Raw genomic sequence first — 19,905 nt, forward strand, 5'->3', positions numbered from 1 at the left:
AGATCCATGCCATGTTTGCGACACTTCCACACTTCAATTCTTAACGCCGGAGTTGTACCGCTCATAGCTCGGTGGGTAGCATCCTCACCTCTGAGGCAAAAGGTCAATGACAACTTATATGTACATAACAGCTTTAACATAATAAAACATTCCAAGGCCCTTCACAGGTGCCTTAATAACTAAATTGGACATCGGGCCACATAAAGAGATATTGGGACAGGTGACCAAAAGCTTGGTCAAAGGTAGGTTTTAAGGAGCATCTTAAAGGATGAGAGCGTGATAGGGAGAAAGAATGGTTTAGTAAGGGAACTCAAGAGTTTCAACTGGGGTGTAGACAACTGAAGGCATGGTCACCAATGGTGAAAATTGAAGATACTCAAGAGGCCAGAATTAGGGTTGTGGGGCTGGAGGACAGAGGGATGAAGCACAAGAGAGATCTAAAATCAAGCATGAGAATCTTAAAATCGAGGCGATGCTTAACCAGGACCCAGTTTGGGTTAATGAACACAGGGGTGACAGGTGAATGGGACTTGGTGTGAATTTGGACACGGCCAGTTGACTTTTGGATGGCACTGTGTGGAAGTCTGGTCAGGGATATATTGCAATTGACAAGTCTAAAGGTAACAAAGGCATGGGTTCAAGTCCCAGTGCAGGGACTTGAGTACAGAAGTGTCATAGGGGGAGCATTTAGGAGACAGTGATCATTGTATTGTATGTTTTAGGATGATGATAGAAAAGGACGATAGGCAACCCAGAGTAAGAATAATTAACTGGGCAAGAGCCGACTTCAATGGGGCAAGAACGGAGCTGGGCCAGATAGACTGGGGCGAAAGATTGGCAGGAAAAACTGTAGCTGCAGAATGGGCTACCTTCAAAAAAGAATTGGTTTGGGCACAGTCAAGGTATATTCCACCGAAAGGGAAAGGTAGGGCAAACAAAGGTAGGAGAGGGAAATTAAGATAAGAAGAAAAAGTGTGTTTATGACAGGTGTCAGGTAGAAAATACAACTGAGAACCAAGAGGAGGTTTAGAGGGGAGGTGATAAAGCATATTAGACAAGCAAAGAGGGATTATGAGGAAAGACTGGCAGCCAACATAAAGGGGAACCCCAAAGTCCTCTGTAGGCATATAAATAGTAAAAGGGTGGTAAAAGGAGGAGTAGGGCTGATTAGGGACAGAAAGGGAATTTACACATAGATGCAAGAGGCATGGCTGAGGTGTTAAATTAATACTTTGCATCTGTCTTTACTTACGAGGTAGATGCTATGCAGGCCATGGTGACAGATGAGGAAACTGTCCCAAAAAAGGTTCAAAATTGATGAGGAAGTGTTGAATAGACTGGCGGTACTTAAAGTTGTCAAGGCACCAGGACCGGATGAGATGCATCCAAGGATTTTGAAGGAAGTGAGAGTAGAAATTGCAGGGACACTGGCCATAATCTTTCAGTCTTCCCTAGACTCAGGGGAGGTGCCAGAGGACTGGAGAATTGCAAAAATTGCACCCTTGTTCAAAAAACGTTGGAAGGATAAGCCCAGCAATTACAGACCAGTCAGTTTAACCTCAGTGGTGGGCAGGATTCTAGAAACAATTATTCGGGATAGAATTAGTAGTCACATGGAAAAATATGGGTTGATAAGGAAGAGCCAACATGGATTTCTAAAGAGGAAGTCGTGTTTAACTAACTTGCTGGAGTTTTTTGAAGAGGTAACAGAAAAGGTTGATGAGGGTAATGCTGTTGATGTGGTGTACATGGACTTTCAAAAGGCATTTGACACAGTGCCACACAATAGACTTGTGAGAAAGTTATTGCTCATGGAATAAAAGGGACAGTAACAATGTGGACACAAAATTGGCTAAAAAATAGGAAGCAGAGGATAATGGTCAATGGGTATTTTTCGGGCTGAAGGAAGGTTTGTAATGGAGTTCCCCAGGGGTCGGCATTGGGACCCTTGCTTTTCCTGATATATATTAATGATCTAGATCTTGATGTGCAGGGGGCAATTTCAAAGTTTGCGGATGATACAAAACTTGGGAGTGTTGTGAACTGCGAGGAGGACAATGTAGAACTTCAAGAGGACACAGACAAGTACCAACTTGTGGGCAGATAGGTGGCAGATGAAGTTCAATGCGGAGAAGTGTGAGGTGATGCATTTTGGTAGGAAGAACATGGACAGACAATATAAAATAAGGGGTGTAATTTTGAAGGGGGTGCAGGAGCAGAAAGACTTGGGTGTATATGTGCATAGATCATTAAAGGTGGCAGGACAGGTGGAGAGAGTAGTTAATAAAGCATATACTATTGAAGGGTTCCCAAAATTCCCACATTTTTCATATCATCAACAAGGATATAACTTTTGGACTTTTGTGGCAGAGGACCCAACTGCTGAGTTAAGTGTAGAACCCTGCAGACAGGAGGCTAGGCCCATGAAGGCCTGGGAGTGGACATGCCCAGGCTTGTTGAGTGCAGTGTGGATTGTTGCCTGGAACCAGACAACGAGAGGAGATAGAATACGCATTCTTCCCTTTAAAACAATCAACCCAGAGAAAGACACGAAACTAAAGCCCATCAAAATCTTGCATAAATAATCACTACTAACATAAACTACTAAGACAGGAAGGCTGCAATCAATGCAATTATGCGAACCTATCAATAGTCCACATATACAATGGCTTTCAGTTCAAGACTAGTTACAGGGACAGGAAGACAATGATAAACATCGTGCGAGCCCATTAAAAACAACGAGACAACAATCACCTGAAGAAGCCCAAATCAGACAAAGAACTAACCTTGTTTTGGTTTCAGGTAAGAAATTTGAAAAAACAGTATAACTGAGCCACCAGTTACGAAGGGGAAGCGGATCTGAAGGGTGAGCAGTTTGAAGCAGAGTTTAAGCAGGGAGCTGAGCCAATTGGAGGGAGGAGATCTGGAGGTTTGCAGGCCCATAGGCAACATCATGGCGAAGAGTACAGAGTGGCAGGCTCAACCGAAGACAACACGGCCACAACTGCGCCCTCCATGAAGATCGACCACCCACAACCACGCCCTCCACCCAACTGAAGAACCTTCGCAGATTCCACAGACCAGGACCACGTGGGGATGGCAGGCCCCAGAGGACACAAAGAGCGTACCCCAAAACTGCAACCGGCTTACCTGGCTGGATTTTGAACTGTCAGGGAACCCTGGTTGGTGAGCATGATCCCTGACCTCTCCTAGTTCAATTTAGTTAGGTTTTGGGAGTGGGACAAGGGTAAGGGGATTAGTAGTGTGATTTTCCCTCGTTATACCGTGTTCCACATTCTTAACTAAGTGCACTTTGTAGGTCTGTATAATCTCAGTGTAATCCTAATGTTATAATTTCATTTGTGACTTCAATAAACCCAGTTTTTTTTCTTGCACCAAAACCAGTTGTCTGCTGCACTTTGTCACAACCCCCAAATAAGTCCAAGGTCTAGAACCCAGGGAGTGGGAGCGATTCAGACCGCTCAGAAGTCAGAGGTGAAGCTGACACATCACCACCCCCCTACACTATCCTGGGCTTTATTAATAGGGGCATAGAGTACAAGAGCAACGAGGTTATGCTGAATGTAAATAAGACACTCTTTAGGCCTCAGCTGCAGTATTGTGTACAGTTCTAGGTGCCACATTATAGGAAGGATGTGAACACATTGGAGAGAGTGAAGAAGAGATTTACAAGAATGGTTCCAGGGATGAGAAACTTCAGCTATGAGGATAGATTGGAGAGATTGGGACTGTTCTTCCTGGAGAGAAGGAGGCGAAGAGGAGATTTGATTGAGATGTCCAAAATCATGAGGGGGTTGGACAGAGTAAATAGGGAGAAACTGTTCCCACTCGTAAAACGATCAAGAAAAGAGGGCACAGATTTAAAGTGATTTGCAGAAGAAGCAAATGTGATGTGAGAAAAATCTTTTTCACACAACGAATGGTTCAGGCCTGGACTGCATTGCCGGGAAGTGTGGTGGAGGAAGGTTCAATTGAGACATTCAAGAGGGCATTAGATGATTATTTGAATAGAAACAATGTGCAAGGGTACAGAGAAAAGGCAGGGCAATGGCACTAGGTCATAGTGCTGATTTGGAGAGCAGGTGCAGACATGATGGGCTGAATGGCCTCCTTCTGTGCTGTTAAAATCCTGTGATTCTGTGAGAGTCTAGGCTGATGCTCCCAGTGCGAGAACTGAGGGAGTGCTGTACTGTCTGTCAGGTGCAAATATTGAAACAAGGTCCCACCTGCTCTCTCAGGCGGACTTAGAAGACCTCATGGGGCGATTTCAAAGACTAGGAGATTTCTCCCTGTTGCCCTGACCAACGTTTATCCCTCAGCTAACATCACTAAAAAAAATCAGGTCATGAATCCCATCACTGTTTGTGGGGCTCACTGTGCCCACATTGATTGCCACAGATTTCCCTAGATGGTAACAGTGACCATACTTTAAAAAGCACTTCATTGCTATGAACAACCAAGATCCCGAGATTCTGAAAGGTACTATACCTATGCAGTCTTTATTGTTGTAATTATGAAAGAATATTTTTACAAACATTTTAAAGTCAATGGAAAGCCCAGAAGGCAAAAAAAAACAGTAAGAACTGGGAAATAAGAGTACTGGTCTGAACTGCTTTTCCCTTTAGGGACACAAAATGGTTGACTCAGGAAGCCCCGGAACTGAATTTGTATGTCTTTCGATACAATTCTACGCGTACGAAAATAAATCCCAACATCTATCACTTAGTAGAGCTGCGTGTGCTTTATTAAATTATGTATTTTTAGTTCATCCTTTCAACACATCCCATGGGCGTCTGTTTTTATTAGGCCTCGTCTCAGGTTCCAGGCTCTGCAAAAATCCATTAGGCCCTTTCTCTCTTTTTAAATATATTTATATGTATATATAGATATCTTATATATAAGATCGCCTTCTCATGTTCTGCTGTGCGCTGGGAAAACAAGATCATTTAATAAGTAGATCAGTGGATGATAGAAAAACGGAAGGCGTGGAGATTTCAGCCTGCAAAACAGGATTACTGCACAGCCAACGTGGAGCCCAGTAAATGGCTATTATTTTATAACCACGTTTGGGTGGAAGTAATGGCAGCAGCTAATTCAAAGCAGAGGATGTTAAAAGCAATGAAATTTTATTAGTTTTTGAATGCACAATGTATTATGGCCAAGCTTAACAGGGGCAGCAGATCCAGGACAGGCAATGAGGGACTTTGGCTGAGAAGCCAAACCAGACGACTGGATTCATGCCAGCTGGCTAATGCAGAGGGGGCTATCTTCATGTGGCAGAAGGAGATTTTGTTAACCCCTTGGAAGCTGCATGGACGATTGTGTGAAGCGTTGGGAACTCTGTCCCCTAAGACATCTGAGCTTATGGCAAGTTCAGTACAGCCCCATGGACCAGGAAAGCTTGTATTTCTGTCACACCACTCACTAGAAAAGGTGGATGAGATAAAGCTCATTCGTCACAAAGGTTCACAACAAAATCTTTACTGCTACAATTGCAGCCTTGTAAGATCCTTCTATTATCAAATAATTCAGAGGATATTACAATTTTTAAAATTCTTTCATGAGATGTGAACATTGCTGGCAAAGCCAGCATTTGTTGCCCAGCTCAAACTGCCCTTGAACTGAGTGGCCCACATTTCAGAGGGCAGTTAAGAGTCAACCACATTGCTGTGGGGTCTGGGGTCACATGTAGGCGAGATCGGGTAAGGACAGCAGATTTCCTTCCCTAAAGGACATCGATGAACCAGATGGGTTTTTACAACAATCAATGATTGTTCAATGATTGAAGGCCTTTGACAAGGTGCTGCACAGGAGGCTGCTCAGTAAGATAAGAGCCCAGGGTGTTAGAGGCAAGGTACTAGCATGGATAGAAGATTAGCTGTCTGGCAGGAGGCAGAGAGTGGGGATAAGGGGGTCCTTCTCAGGGTGGCGGCCGGTGACTAGTGGAGTTCCGCAGGGGTCAGTGTTGGGACCACAACTTTTCACTTTATACATTAATGATCTAGATGAAGGAACTGAGGGCATCCTGGCTAAGTTTGCAGTTAATACAAAGATAGGTGGAGGGACAGGTAGTATTGAGGAGGCGGGGAGGCTGCAGAAGGATTTGGACAGGTTAGGCGAATGGGCAAAGAAGTGGCAGATGGAATACAACGTGGGGAAGTGTGAGGTCATGCACTTTGGTAGGAAGAATAGAGGCATAGACTATTTTCTAAATGAGGAGAGAATTCATAAATCTGAAGTGCAAAGGGACTTGGGAGTCCTAGTCCAGGATTCTCTTAAGGTTAACTGCAGGTTGAGTTGGTAGTTAGGAAGGCAGATGCAATGTTGGCATTTATTTTGAGAGGACTAGAATATAAAAGCAGGGATGTGCTGCTGAGGCTTTATAAGGCTCTGGTCAGACCACATTTAGAATATTGTGAGGAATTTTGGGCCCCGTATCTCAGGAAGAATGTTCTGGCCCTAGAGAGGGTCCAGAGGAGGTTCACGAGAATGATCCCAGGAATGAAAGGCTTAACATATGAGGAACATTTGAGGACTCTGGGTCTATACTCAATGGAGTTTAGAAGGATGAGGGGGGATCTGATTGAAACTTACAGAATACTGAAAGGCCTGGATAGAGTGGACGTGGGGAAGATGTTTCCATTAGTAGGAGAGACTAGGACCCGAGGGCACAGCCTCAGAGTAAAGGGAAGACCTTTTAGAACAGAGATGAGGAGAAACTTCTTTAGCCAGAGAGTGGTGAATCTATGGAATTCATTGCCACAGAAGGCTGTGGAGGCCAGGTCATTGAGTGTATTTAAGACCGAGATAGATAGGTTCTTGATTGGTAAGGGGATCAAAGGTTACGGGGAAAAGGCAGGAGAATCGAGTTGAGAAACTTATCAGCCATGATTGAATGGCGGAGCAGAGTCGATGGGCCGAATGGCCTAATTTCTGCTCCTATGTCTTATGATCTTATGGTCTTATGGTCTTAACATTGGCTTGGTGTCAAATTTTGTCTGAAAACGCCCCTGCAAAGCACCTTGTGACATATTATGGGAATTGTTCAGGCTTCTGTTCAAGGAAGGAGCGGAGAGCCCTCAGACCACCCTGGTGGGGGATGGAGGAGTAGAGGGATTGGATGTCCATGGTGAAGAGGGCGTGATTAGGGAACTGGAAATTGTTGATATGACGTAGGACGTCGGAGGAATCGTGGATGTAGGTGGGAAGGGACTGGGCAAGGGGAGAGAGAATGGAATCAAGGTAGGAAGAAATGAATTCCATTGGGCAGGAACAGGCTGACAAGATTGGTCTACTGTGGCAGTCCTATTTGTGGATTTTGGGGAGGAGGTAGACGTGGGCTGTCCAAGTTTGGGAGACCATGAGGTTGGAAGCTGTGTAGGGAAGATCTCCAGAGGAGATGAGGTCAGTGTCAGTCCTGGAAACAATGGCTTGATGTTCGGCAGTGGGCTCATAGAATCATAGAGATCTACAGCACAGAAAAAGACCCATCGAGTCTGCACCAGTCAAACAAGTACCTAACTAGTCTAATCCCATTTTCCAGCACTAGGCTCATAGCCTTGTATGCCATGGCATACAACTTCCCACATGTTGCAGGCATGTAGCACGGGACTCAGCTGCCCTGCCATACCTCTAGTTGAAAAAAAACCCTTATTTTAAGTTAAAGACAGTAAAAAAATGTTGAATTATTTATGTACTTTAAATAAAAACTAGAACTCTTACCTTTCCTCAGCTTAATCTATTTTAAACTGGAGAAAAACTGGTCATGGTCCGGGGGAGGTAGGAAGAAGTATCTGAGAGTTGGTGCTCAGCCTCTGCGAGGTAGAGGTCAGTACGCCAGACAACAACAGCACCACCCTTGTCGGCAGGTTTGATAACAAAGTCAGGATTGGACCTGAGAGAACGGAGTGTGGCAAGTTCAGAAGGAGACAGGTTAGAGTGGATGAGAGGAGCAGAGAAATTGAGACGGCCGATGTCACGCCGACAGTTAACAATGAAAAGATCAAGGGTAGGTAAGAGGCCGGAGGGAGGGGCCCAGGTGGAGGGAGAATATTGGAGGCAGGTGAAAGGATCTGTTGAACGGGGAGAGGACTCCTGTCCAAAGAAGTGAGCATGGAGATGAAGGAGGCGGACAGAGATTTCAGCATCATACCTAGCCTGAAATTCATTGAGTAGAGTTGAGTTGAAATTCATTGGCCAAAACCTTTAGCTCGGCGGGTGGGCGGGCGTGCGCCTGACTCGTTCATGCGTGAAATGATGCGCGTTGACATCGGCCGAGCATGCCGACGTCAACACACAGTCGCACGATAGTTCAGTGGGCGGGCGCGCACTGGAGTCGGCAGTGTGCCCGCCGACAGTTAAAAGGCCTGTTAAGGCCAGTAAATAATCAATTACCTTAAATTTTTTGTCCAATCTCATGGTTCGGGGGCAGGCGAAAAGGTCAAGCAGCCTTTGCGATTTTTTGGAAACTTCGATCCACGGGCGGGATGAGGTTTCCAACAGCAAATGAAAATAAAATTAAAGTTTTACAATTGAATTAACAACATGTCCCTGCTCATGTGTCAGAGTCACACCGACAGTTCTCAATGAAAGAATGCTGAGCATTGTCGCTGGCGTTTCATGCTGGGCGGGCCTTAATTGGCCCGCCAGCCTGAAATCGCGGTCCGGCCCCCATCGCGGGCAGTGGTCAGCTTCCCCACCACCCACGCCCACCCCCACCGAGCTCACCCAACATGGGCTACGTACTGCCCATTGAGTTCAACAACTTCAGACCTTGAACTCTCTCCTCTATTTCCACCCCCTTTTTAATCCCTTTCTTAAAATTTATTTTTATTTTTTATCCATTTATTCTTATTTTTATTTCTATTCATTTATTCATTGTTTTAGCTCCTTTTTTTATCCCTTTTTCTATCCTTTTTTCCCAACCACTGCCCCTCCCCCCACCCCACCCCCAAAAGGACCATCTATTCTTGTTCCATGTTCTTTCACAGTGTGCTGACCCTTATTCTGCTATTCACACATTCTGCTTCACCTTTATGCCACTGTTAGCACCTTGTTTAGCCCTTACCACTACCATTAGCACCCCCTTTCTCTTTTTGCCCATGGCATACAGACTCGAAACGTTAACTCTGTTTCTCTCTCTCCACAGATGCTGTCAGACCTGCTGAGTTTTTCCAGCATTTTCTGTTTTTATTTCACTTTCAAAGATTTTGGAATTCTCTACAAACACTGCTCCAACTCGGAGGGCCTCAACAACAGCTCACCTCGTAGGGTCTCAATCTCATCACCCGCGATTCATTTTCCCAGGATTACCAGCACCAACTCACAGGCACAACTTCAGCTCTTGATGAAGATGGTGGATGGGGTGCTGATCAAATGGGCTGCTTTGTGCTGGATGGTGTCGAGATTCTTGAGCATTGTTGGAGCTGCACTCATCCAGGCAAGTGGAGAGCATTCCATCACACTCCTGACTTGTGCCTTGTGGACAGGCTTTGGGGAGTCCACTCAGGAGGTGAGTTACTGTCCTCAGAACTCCCAGCTTCTGAACTGCTCTGGTAGCCACAGTATTTAAATGGTTGGCCGAGTTCAGTATCTGGTCAATGTTAAAAGCAGGATGTTGATGGGGGGAGATTCAGCGATGATAATGCCATTGAATGTCAAAGGGAGATGGTTAGATTCTCTCTTGTTGGAGATGGTCATTGCCTGGCACTTGTGTGGCATGAATGTTAATTACCACTTATCAGCCCAAACCTGAATGCTGTCCAGGTCTCGCTGCATTTGGACATGGACTGCTTCAGCATCTGAGGAGTCACAAATGGTGCTGAACATTGTGCAATCATCAGCGAACATCCCCACTTCTGATTCTGATGGAGGGAAGGTCACTGATGAAGCAACTGAAGATGGTTGGCCCCAAGACACTAACCCGAGGAACTCCTGCAGCAGTAGTGGGGTTCAGGTGATTGACTCCCAACAACTACAACCATCTTCCTTTGCGTTAGGTATGACTCCAAACAGTAAGAGTTCCCATTAACTCCAGTTTTGCTAGGGCTCCTTGATGCCTCAGTCAAAGTCTGCTCTTGATGTCAAGGTCAGTCACTGACATGTCATCTCTTGAGTTGAGCTCTTTTGTCCATCTTTGGACCAAGGCTGTAATGAGGTCAGGAGCTGAGTGGGCCTGGTGGAACCCAAACTGAGCATTACTGAGCAAGTTATTGCTGAGTAAGTGCTGTCTGATAGGACTGTCAACGGCACTTTCCATCACTGAATAGCTCACTTAAAGGTATGTGCAACCCTCTCCCGGTCTTTTTTATGTTCTTCATTTCATTCTGTCCAACTGATGATGGTGTTTATGTTCCACATGAGACTCCACCCTCCCTTCATCAGCTGACCCTATCAGCCTAACTCTCTCGTGAGTTTTACCTGGCTCCCACATAAATATATTTATCCTACTCACTTCCTGCTCCTTGTGGTAGCGAGTTCCACATTCTTATCACTCTCTGGATAACAAAGCTGCTCCTGAATTCCCTACTGGATTTATTGGTGACCGTCTCATATTTATGGCCCCTAGTTTTGCTATCGCCCACAAGTGAAAACAGTTGTTTTGTATCTATCCTATCCAACCCTTTCATAATTTGAAAGGCATCTATCAGGTCACCCCACCCCCCCGACCCCACCGACCTTCTCTTTTCCAGAGAACGGAGCCCCAACCTGTAAATATAGACAGGAGGAATATAAGTGCAACAGGACAGAGGCCAGCCTCTAAGAATAGCTGTCGTCAGTGGCAGCCCTGCCAGTTCCTCCAGATTTTAAGAACATGATGATTTATTAATGTCCGGAAATTGGCTGCTGGGATATTTTATTGATTGGTTTGTTCCCTATGAAATTTTAATGGATGGAAAGTGTTTTGAATTATAGAAGGAAAGGGCAGGAGAGACAAGCACAGAGCAAAGTGTGGCAGATCCTCGGGACTGTTTCCAGGAGTCGAGATGCGTCATCGACAGGAGAAGCTTAGGAGAGAGGGCGGGAGAAAGTATTTGCGCACTGAAAGTTGCGAGGGGGTGGAATTTACTTCCATTGGAAATGAGGTCAACATTCGGGGTCGGTGGGGGGGGAAACAGAAGCTGGGTAGGCAAATGGGATTAAGGTTTTCAGTTGCTGTGACGGTAAATGCCAACATGGATTTGCTCGGCTGAATGGCCTACTTCCATGCCGTAGCTTCTGTGTTCTGCTCTGGAAACTGGGATGTAAATTGGGGGTGGGGGAAGGGAAGTCATGCGGCAAACAGGGTCTGGTGGAGAGGACGATATCTGTATTTCTGCTTTTTCAGCTGCATTTGGTCATATGTGAGAGGGAGTGTCCCAGAGGAACACAAACATGAGGCCGGTTGCAAGAAATTAGAAGCAGGGTAGGAAGTAGAGTTTCAGGCTGCTTCGCATTTCCAGTTGTGAATCAATAGGAATTAGGTTTAATCACAGACAGTGAGTCTCATATCCAAAGGATTTTCTTAGTTGCTGAGTTAAAGTGTGAGCACGGTGTTCTTGGTTTCTCTTATAGAGTGTTCGGGGTGTGTTCTCAGTGTCTGTATTAGAGAGTTTGGGGTGTGTTCACAGTGTCTGTTATAGAGAGGTTAGCATGTGTTCTCAGGGTCGGATAGAGAGAGTTTGAGGTGAGGTCTCAGGGTCTGTTATAGAGAGTTTGGGGTGTTTTCACAGTGTGTGTACAGGGGGTTTGGGGTAAGTTCTCAGTGCCTGTTACAGAGAATTTGGGCGTGTCCCCAGTGTCTGAAATAGAGTGTTTGGGGTGTATTCTCTGTGTCTGTTTAGAGAGTTTGGAGTGTGTTCTCAGTGTCTATTATAGACAGGTTGGGATGTGTTCTCAGTGCCTCTTATAGAGTTTGGGTGTGTTCTCAGTGTCTGTAATAGAGAGTTTGGGGTGTGTTCTCTGTGTCTGTTACAGAGTTTGAGATGTGTTCTCAATGTCTGTTATAAAGAGTTTGGGTTTTGTTCTCAGTGTCTGTTATTCAGAGTTTGGAGTCCGTATCAGTATCTGGTATAGAAGTTTGGGGTGTGTTCTCAGTGTCTGTTATTTAGAGTTTGGTGTCTATTCTCAGTGTCTGTTATAGAGAGTTTGGGGTGTGATCTCAGTGTCTGTTATGGACAGGTTGGGGTGTGTTCTCTGTGACTGTAGTAGGGAGGCTGGGATGTATACTCTGTGTCTGTTTCAGAGAGTTTGGTGTTTGTTCCCAATGTCTGTTATAGAGAGTTTGGGTGTATACTCTGTGTCTGTTGTAGAGAGTTTGGGGTGTATACTCTGTATCTGTATTAGAGAGTTTGGGTGTATACTCTGTGTCTGTTATAGAGAGTTTGTGTGTATACTCTGTGTCTGTTATAGAGAGTTTGGTGTGTTCGCAGTGTTATAGAGAGTTTGGGGTGTGTTCACAGTATCTGTTAGAGACAGGTTATGGTGTGTTCTCAGTGTCTGTTATAGGGAGTTTAGGGTGTGTTCTCAGTGTCTGTACGGGAGTTTGGGGTGTGTTCTCAGTGCCTGTTATAGAGAGTTTGAGGTGTGTTCTCAGTGTCTGTTATAGAGGGTTTGGGGTGTGTTCTCTATGTCTGTTATAGACAGGTTGGGATGTGCTCTCAGTGCCTGTTGTAGAGAATTTGGGGTGTGTTCTCGGTGTCTGTAGTAGAGAGTTTGAGGTGTGTTCTCAGTATCTGTTATAGAGAGTTTGGAGTGTGTTCTCAATGTCTCCTATAAAGAATTTGGGTTTTGCTTTCAGAGTTTGGAATCTGTACTCAGTATATGTTATAGAGAGTGTTTGGGCGCGTCTGTTATACAGAGTTTGTGGTTTGTTCTCAGTGTTACAGAGTGTTTGGGATGTGTTCACAGTGTCTGTTATAGAGAGTTTGGGGTGCACTCTGACAGTCTTATGGAGACTTTGGGGCGTGTTCTCAATGTCGGTTATAGAGAGGTTAGCATGTGTCCTCAGTGTCTGATATAGAGAGTTTGGTTTGTGTCCTCAGTGTCTGGTATAGAGAGTTTGGGGTGTTCACCATGTCTGTTATAGAGAGTTTGGATTTGTCCTCAAGGTCTGTTATAGAGAGTTTGGGGCACACACCAACCTGTCTATAACAGTCACTGAGAACACACCCCAAACTCTCTATAACAGACAATGAGAATGCAACTGGAACTCTCAATAAGAGGCACTGACACAATCTGTCCCTAACAGACACTGAGAACACACACCAAACTCACTATAACACACACTTAGAACACACCCCAAACTCTCTATAACAAACAATGAGAGCGTACCTGAAACTCTCTATAAGAGGCACAGAGAAACACCACAACCTGTCCCTAACAGACACTGAGAACACACACCAAACTCACTATAACACACACTCAGAACACACCCACACTCTCTATAAGAGACAATGAGAGCGTACCTGAAACTCTCTATAAGAGGCACAGAGAAACACCACAACCTGTCCCTAACAGACACTGAGAACACACACCAAACTCACTATAACACACACTCAGAACACACCCACACTCTCTATAAGAGACAATGAGAGCGTACCTGAAACTCTCTATAAGAGGCACAGAGAAACACCACAACCTGTCCCTAACAGACACTGAGAACACACACCAAACTCACTATAACACACACTCAGAACACACCCACACTCTCTATAAGAGACAATGAGAGCGCACCTGAAACTCTCTATAAGAGGCACTGAGAAACACCACAACCTGTCCCTGATTGTCTTTTATGGAGAATTTGGTTGTGCTCTCAGTGCCGGTTATAGAGTGGTTATGGTGTGTTGGCAATGTCTGTTATAGACAGTTTGTGGTGTGTTCTCTGTGACTGTTATAGAGAGGTTGGGTGTTTTCACAGCATCTGTTACAAAGAGTTTGAGGTGTGTTCTCAATGTCTTATAGAGAGTTTGGGCTGTGTACTCAGTGTATAATATAGAGAGTTTGGTGTGTGTTCACAGTGTTTGTTACAGAGAATTTGGCGTGTGCTCTCAGTGCCTGTTATGGAGAGTGTGGGTGTGTTCTGAGTGTGTGTTATAGTGAGTTTGATGTGTGTTCTCAGTGTCTGTTAGGGACAAGTTGTGGTGTTTCTCAGTGTCTCTTATAGAGAGTTTCAGGTGCGCTCTCATTGTCTCTTATAGAGAATTTGGGGTGTGTTCTGAGTGTGTGTTATAGTGAGTTTGATGTGTGTTCTCAGTGTCTGTTAGGGACAGGTTGTGGTGTTTCTCAGTGTCTCTTATAGAGAGTTTCAGGTGCGCTCTCATTGTCTCTTATAGAGAATTTGGGGTGTGTTCTGAGTGTGTGTTATAGTGAGTTTGGTGTGTGTTCTCAGTGTCTGTTAGGGACAGGTTGTGGTGTTTCTCTGTGCCTCTTATAGAGAGTTTCAGGTGCGCTCTCATTGTCTCTTATAGAGAGTTTGGGGTGTGTTCAGAGTGTGTGTTATAGTGAGTTTGATGTGTGTTCTCAGTGTCTGTTAGGGACAGATTGTGTTGTTTCTCAGTGCCTCTTATTGAGAGTTTCAGTTGCGTTCTCATTGTCTGTTATAGAGAGTTTGGGGTGTGTTCTCAGTGACTGTTATAGACAGGTTGGTGTGTGCTCACAGTGTCTATTTTAGAGTTTGGCGTGTTTGCAATGTTATAGAGAGTTTGGGGCGTTTTCTCAGTGTTTGTTATAGAGAGCTTGGTGTGTTTGCAATGTTATAGAGAGTTTGGAGTGTGTTCACAGTGTCTTTTATAGAGAGTTTGCATGTGTTCACAGTGTCTGTTAGAGACAGGTTGTGGTGTGTTCTGAGTGTCTTTTATAGGGAGTTTAGGGTGTTCTCACAGTGTCTGTACAGGGGGTTTGGTGTGAGTTCTCAGTGCCTGTTATGGAGAGTTTGGGGTGCGTACTTAGTTTCTGTTATAGAGAATTCGGGGTGTGTTCTTGGTGTCTGTTTTGGAGAGTTTGGGGTGTGTTCTCAGTGCCTGTTATAGAGAGTTTGGGGTGTGTTCACAGAATCTGCTATAGAGAGTTTGGTGTGTTCGCAGTGTTATAGAGAGTTTGGGGTGTGTTCTCAGTGTCTGTTATAGGGAGTTTAGGGTGTGTTCGCAGTGTTATAGAAAGTTTGGGGTGTGTTCACAGTGTCAATTATAGGGAGTTTAGGGTGTTTTCACAGCGTCTATACAGGAGGTTTGGGGCGAGTTCTCAGTGCCTGTTATAGGGAGTTTAGGGTGTTTTCACAGTTTCTGTACAGGGGGTTTGGTGTGAGTTCTCAGTGCCTGTTATAGAGAGTTTGGGATGTGTTCTTGGTGTCTGTTTAGAGAGTTTGCAATGTGTCCTCAGTGCCTGTCATGGAGAGTTTGTGATGTGTTCTCAGTGTCTGTTATAGACAGGTTGGGATGTGTTCTCTGTGACTGCTATAGAGAGGCTGGGATGTGCTCTCAGTGTCTGTTGTAGAGAGTTTGGGGTGTGTTCTCGGTGCCTGTTATAAAGAGTTTGGGGTGTATTCTCACTGTCTGTTATGGAGAGTTTTGGGAGTGTTCTCAGTGTCTGTTAGCGAGAGATTGGGGTGTATTCTCAATGTCTGCTATAAAGAGTTTGGGTTTTGTTCTCAGTGTCTGTTATTCAGAGTTTGGAATCTGTACTCTACAGAGAGTTTTTGGGTGTGTCTGTTATACAGAGTTTGTGGTTTGTTCTCAGTGTTACAGAGTGTTTGGGGTCTGTTATAAAGAGGTTAGCATGTGTTCTCAGGGTCTGATAGAGAGAGTTTGGGGTGTGTTCTCAGTATCTGTAGTAGAGGGTTTGGGGTGTGTTCACAGTGTCTGTTATACAGTTTGGGGTGTGTTCTCAGTGTCTGATATAGAGAGTTTGGGCTGTGTACTCAGTGTCTGTAGTAGAGGGTTTGGGGTGTGTTCACAGAGTCTGTTATGGAGAGTTTGATGTGTGTTTTTAGTGTCTGTTATAGAGAGTTTGGGTGTGTTCTCAGTGTCTGATATAGAGAGTTTGGGCTGTGTACTCCGTGTCTGTAGTAGAGGGTTTGGGATGTGTTCACAGTGTGTTGTGGAGAGTTTGGGGTGTCAACTCAGTGCCTGTTATAGAGGTTACGGGTGTGTTCTCAGTGTCTGTTATAGACAGGTTGGGATGTGTTCTCTGTGACTGAGAACTCGCCCCAAACCTCCTGTATAGACACTGTGAAAACACCCTAAACTCCCTGTAATTGACACTGTGAACACACCCCAAACTCGCTATAACACTGCGAAGAAAATACTAAAGAAGGAAATCAGGAAGGCAAAAAGAAGACATGAGGTTGCTTTGGCAGATAATGTGAAGGTAAACCCGAAGGGTTTCTACAAGTATATTAAAAGTGAAAGGATAGTAAGGAACACAATTGGTCCCCTTGAAGATCAGAGTGGTTGTCTATGTGTGGAGCCTCACGAGATGGGGGAGATCTTAAACAGTTTTTTTGCATCAGTATTTACTCAGGAAACTGGCATAGTGTATAAGGAAGGAAGGGAAACAAGCAGTAGTGTCATGGAATATATAGAGATTAAAGAGGAGGAGGTGCTTGCTGCCTTACAGCGAATAAATGTAGATAAATCCCCCGGGCCTGACATGATATTCCCTCGGACCTTGAGGGAGACTAGTGTAGAAATTGCAGGGGCCCTGGCAGAAATATTTAAAATGTCCTTAGCCACGGGTGAGGTGCCAGAGGATTGGAGGGTAGCTCATGTTGTTCCGTTGTTTAAAAAAGGCTCCAAAAATAAACCAGGTAATTACAGGCCAGTGAGCCTGACGTCAGTAGTAGGTAAATTATTGGAAGGTGTTCTGAGAGATCGGATATATAATTATTTGGACAGCCAAGGGCTGATTAAGGATAGTCAGCATGGCTTTGTGCGTGGTAGGTCATGTTTAACGAACCTTGTAGAGTTTTTCGAGGAGGTTACCAAGAAAGTAGATGAAGGAAAGGCTGTGGATGTTGTCTACATGGACTTTAGTAAGGCCTTTGACAAGGTCCCACATGGGAGGTTAGTTCAGAAGGTTCAGACACTTGGTATCCATGGAGAGGTTGTAAACTGGATTCGAAATTGGCTGTGTGGGAGAAGACAGAGAGTGGTAGTGGATGATTGCTTCTCAGACTGGAGGTCTGTGACTAGTGGTGTGCCTCAGGGATCTGTGCTGGGACCATTGTTGTTTGTTGTCTATAACAATGATTTGGATGATAATGTGGTAAATTGGATCAGCAAGTTTGCTGATGACACTAAGATTGGAGGCGTTGTGGACGGCAAGGAAGGCTTTCAAAGCTTGCAGAGAGATCTGGACCAACTGGAAAAATGGGCCAGAAAATGGCAGATGGAACTTAATGCAGAAAAGTGTGAGGTGTTGCATTTTGGAAGGACAAACCAAGGTAGGACATATACAGTAAATGGTAGGGCACTGAGGAGTGCGGAGGAACAAAGGGACCTGGGAGTTCAGATACATAATTCCCTGAAAGTGGCGTCACAGGTAGGGTTGTAAAGAAAGCTTTTGGCATACTGGCCTTCATAAATCAAAGTATTGAGTACAGGAGTTGGGATGTTATGGTGAGGTTGTATAAGACATTGGTGAGGCCAACTTTGGAGTATTATGTGCAGTTCTGGTCGCCTAACTACAGGAAGGATATCAGTAAGATTGAGAGAGTGCAGAGAGGATTTACTAGGATGTTGCCGGATCTTAAGGAGTTGAGTTACAGGGAAAGATTAAACAGGTTAGGACTTTATTCCTTGGAGCGTAGAAGGATGAGGGGAGATTTGATAGAAGTTTACAAAATTATGAGGGGTATAGACAGAGTAAATGCGAGTAGGTTCTTTCCACTTAGATTAGGAGAGATAAACACGAGAGGACATGGCTTTAGGGTGAAAGGGGAAAGGTTTAGGGGGAACATTAGGGGGAACTTCTTCACTCAGAGAGTGGTGAGAGTGTGGAACGAGCTGCCATCTGACGTGGTAAATGCGGGGTCACTCTTAAGTTTTAAGAATAAATTGGATAGATACATGGATGGAAGAGGTCCGGGGGGTTATGGACTGGGTGCAGGTCAATGGGATTAGCGGAATAATATTTTGGCATAGACTAGAAGGGCCGAATGGCCTGTTTTCTGTGTTGCTATGGTTTTCGGTGTCTGTTTAGAGAGTTTGGGGTGTGTTCTCAGTGTTTGTTATAAAGAGATTGGGGTGAGGTCTCAGTGCCTGTTATAGAGACTTTGCATGTGTTCACAGTGGATGTTATGTAGAGTTTGGGGTGCTTTCTCAGTGTCTGTTGTAGAGGGTTTGGTGTGTTCAGTGTTACTGAGAGTTTGGGGTGTGTTTGGTGTGTTTAGTGTTATAGAGAGTTTGGGGGGTGTTTGGTGTTCAGTGTTATAGAGAGTTTGGGGTGTGTTTGTTGTGTTCAGTGTTATAGAGAGTTTGGGGTGTGTTCACAGTGTTATAGGCATTGGGGTGTGTTCTCTGTGTCTGTTATAGAGAGTTTGGGCTGTGTACTCAGTGTCTGTAGTAGATAGTTTGGGTGTGTTCTCAGTGTCTTTATAGAGAGTTTGGCGGGTGTTCTCATTGTCTGTTAGAGACAGATTGTTGTGTGTTCTCAGTGCCTGTTATAAAGAATTTCAGTTGCGTTCTCATTTTCTGTTATAGAGAGTAATGGGTGTGTTCTCAGTGACTGTTGTAGAGAGGTTGGGATGTGCTCTCAGCGTCTGTTATAGGGAGTTTTGGGTGTGTTTCCAGTCTCTGCTATTCAGAGTTTGGAGTCTTCACTCAGCATCTGTTAGAGTGTTTGAGGTGTGTTCTCTGTGTCTGTATTGCAGATTTTGTGGTGTGTTCTCAATGTCTGTTATAGAGAGTTTGGGGTGTGTTCTCAGTCTCTGAAGTACAGAGTTTGGGATGTGCTCTCAGTGTCTGCAGTAGAGAGTTTTAGGGTGTTTTTTCAGTGTCTGTTATAGAGAGTTTTGTGTGTGTCTCAGTGACCGTTATAGAGAGTTTGAGGTGTTTTTACAATGTCTGTTATAGAGACTTTGGTTTGCGTTCTCAGTTTCTGTAATAAGAGTTTGGGGTGTGTTCTCAGTGCCTGTTACAGAGAGTTTGGGGTGTGTTCTCAGTGCCTGTTATTGAGAGTTTGGGTCTGTTCACAGTGTTATGTAGTGTTTGGGGTGTGTTCACAATGTCTGTTATAGAGCGTTTGGGTGTGTTCTCAGTGTCTGTTAGAGACAGGTTCTGGTGTGTTCTCAGCGTCTGTTATACAGAGTTTGGATTGTTTTGGCAGTGTCTGTTGTAGAGAGTTTGCTGTGTGTTCTCAGTGACCATTATAGAGAATTTTTGGTGTTTTCACAGTGTCTGTTACAGAGAATTGGTATATGTTGTCAGTGCTAGTAATAGAGAGTTTGGGGTGTGTTCTCATTGTCTGTTTTACAGAGCTTGGAGTATGTTCTAAGTATCTGTTATCGAGAGTTTGGAGTGTGTTCTCAGTTTCTGTTATAGAGAATTTGGTGTTTTTTTCTCAGCGTCTGCTATAGAGCGTTTCGGTTATGCTCTCAGTGTCTGTTATAGAGAGGTGGGTTGTGCTCTCAGTGTCTGTTACAGAGAGGTTTTTGTGTGTTCTCATTGTCTATCATGTATCAATGTGGCAATCACCTTGTTAAAGTCAATTGCTATTTAAACAGGGGATGGGCATTGATTATCCCATCTAAATAGGATAAAAAGATACAGAATCACACAGTGCAGTAGAGGCCTTTCGGCCCATCAAGTCTGCACCAACACGTGAGAAACACCTGACCTACCTACCTAATCCCATTTACCAGCACTTGGCCCATAGCCTTGAATGTTATGATGTGCCAAGTGCTCATCC

The sequence above is a fragment of the Cetorhinus maximus genome, chromosome 1 (genome assembly GCF_964194155.1).
Source record: "Cetorhinus maximus chromosome 1, sCetMax3.hap1.1, whole genome shotgun sequence".
In the NCBI taxonomy this organism is placed as follows: Eukaryota; Metazoa; Chordata; class Chondrichthyes; order Lamniformes; family Cetorhinidae; genus Cetorhinus; species Cetorhinus maximus.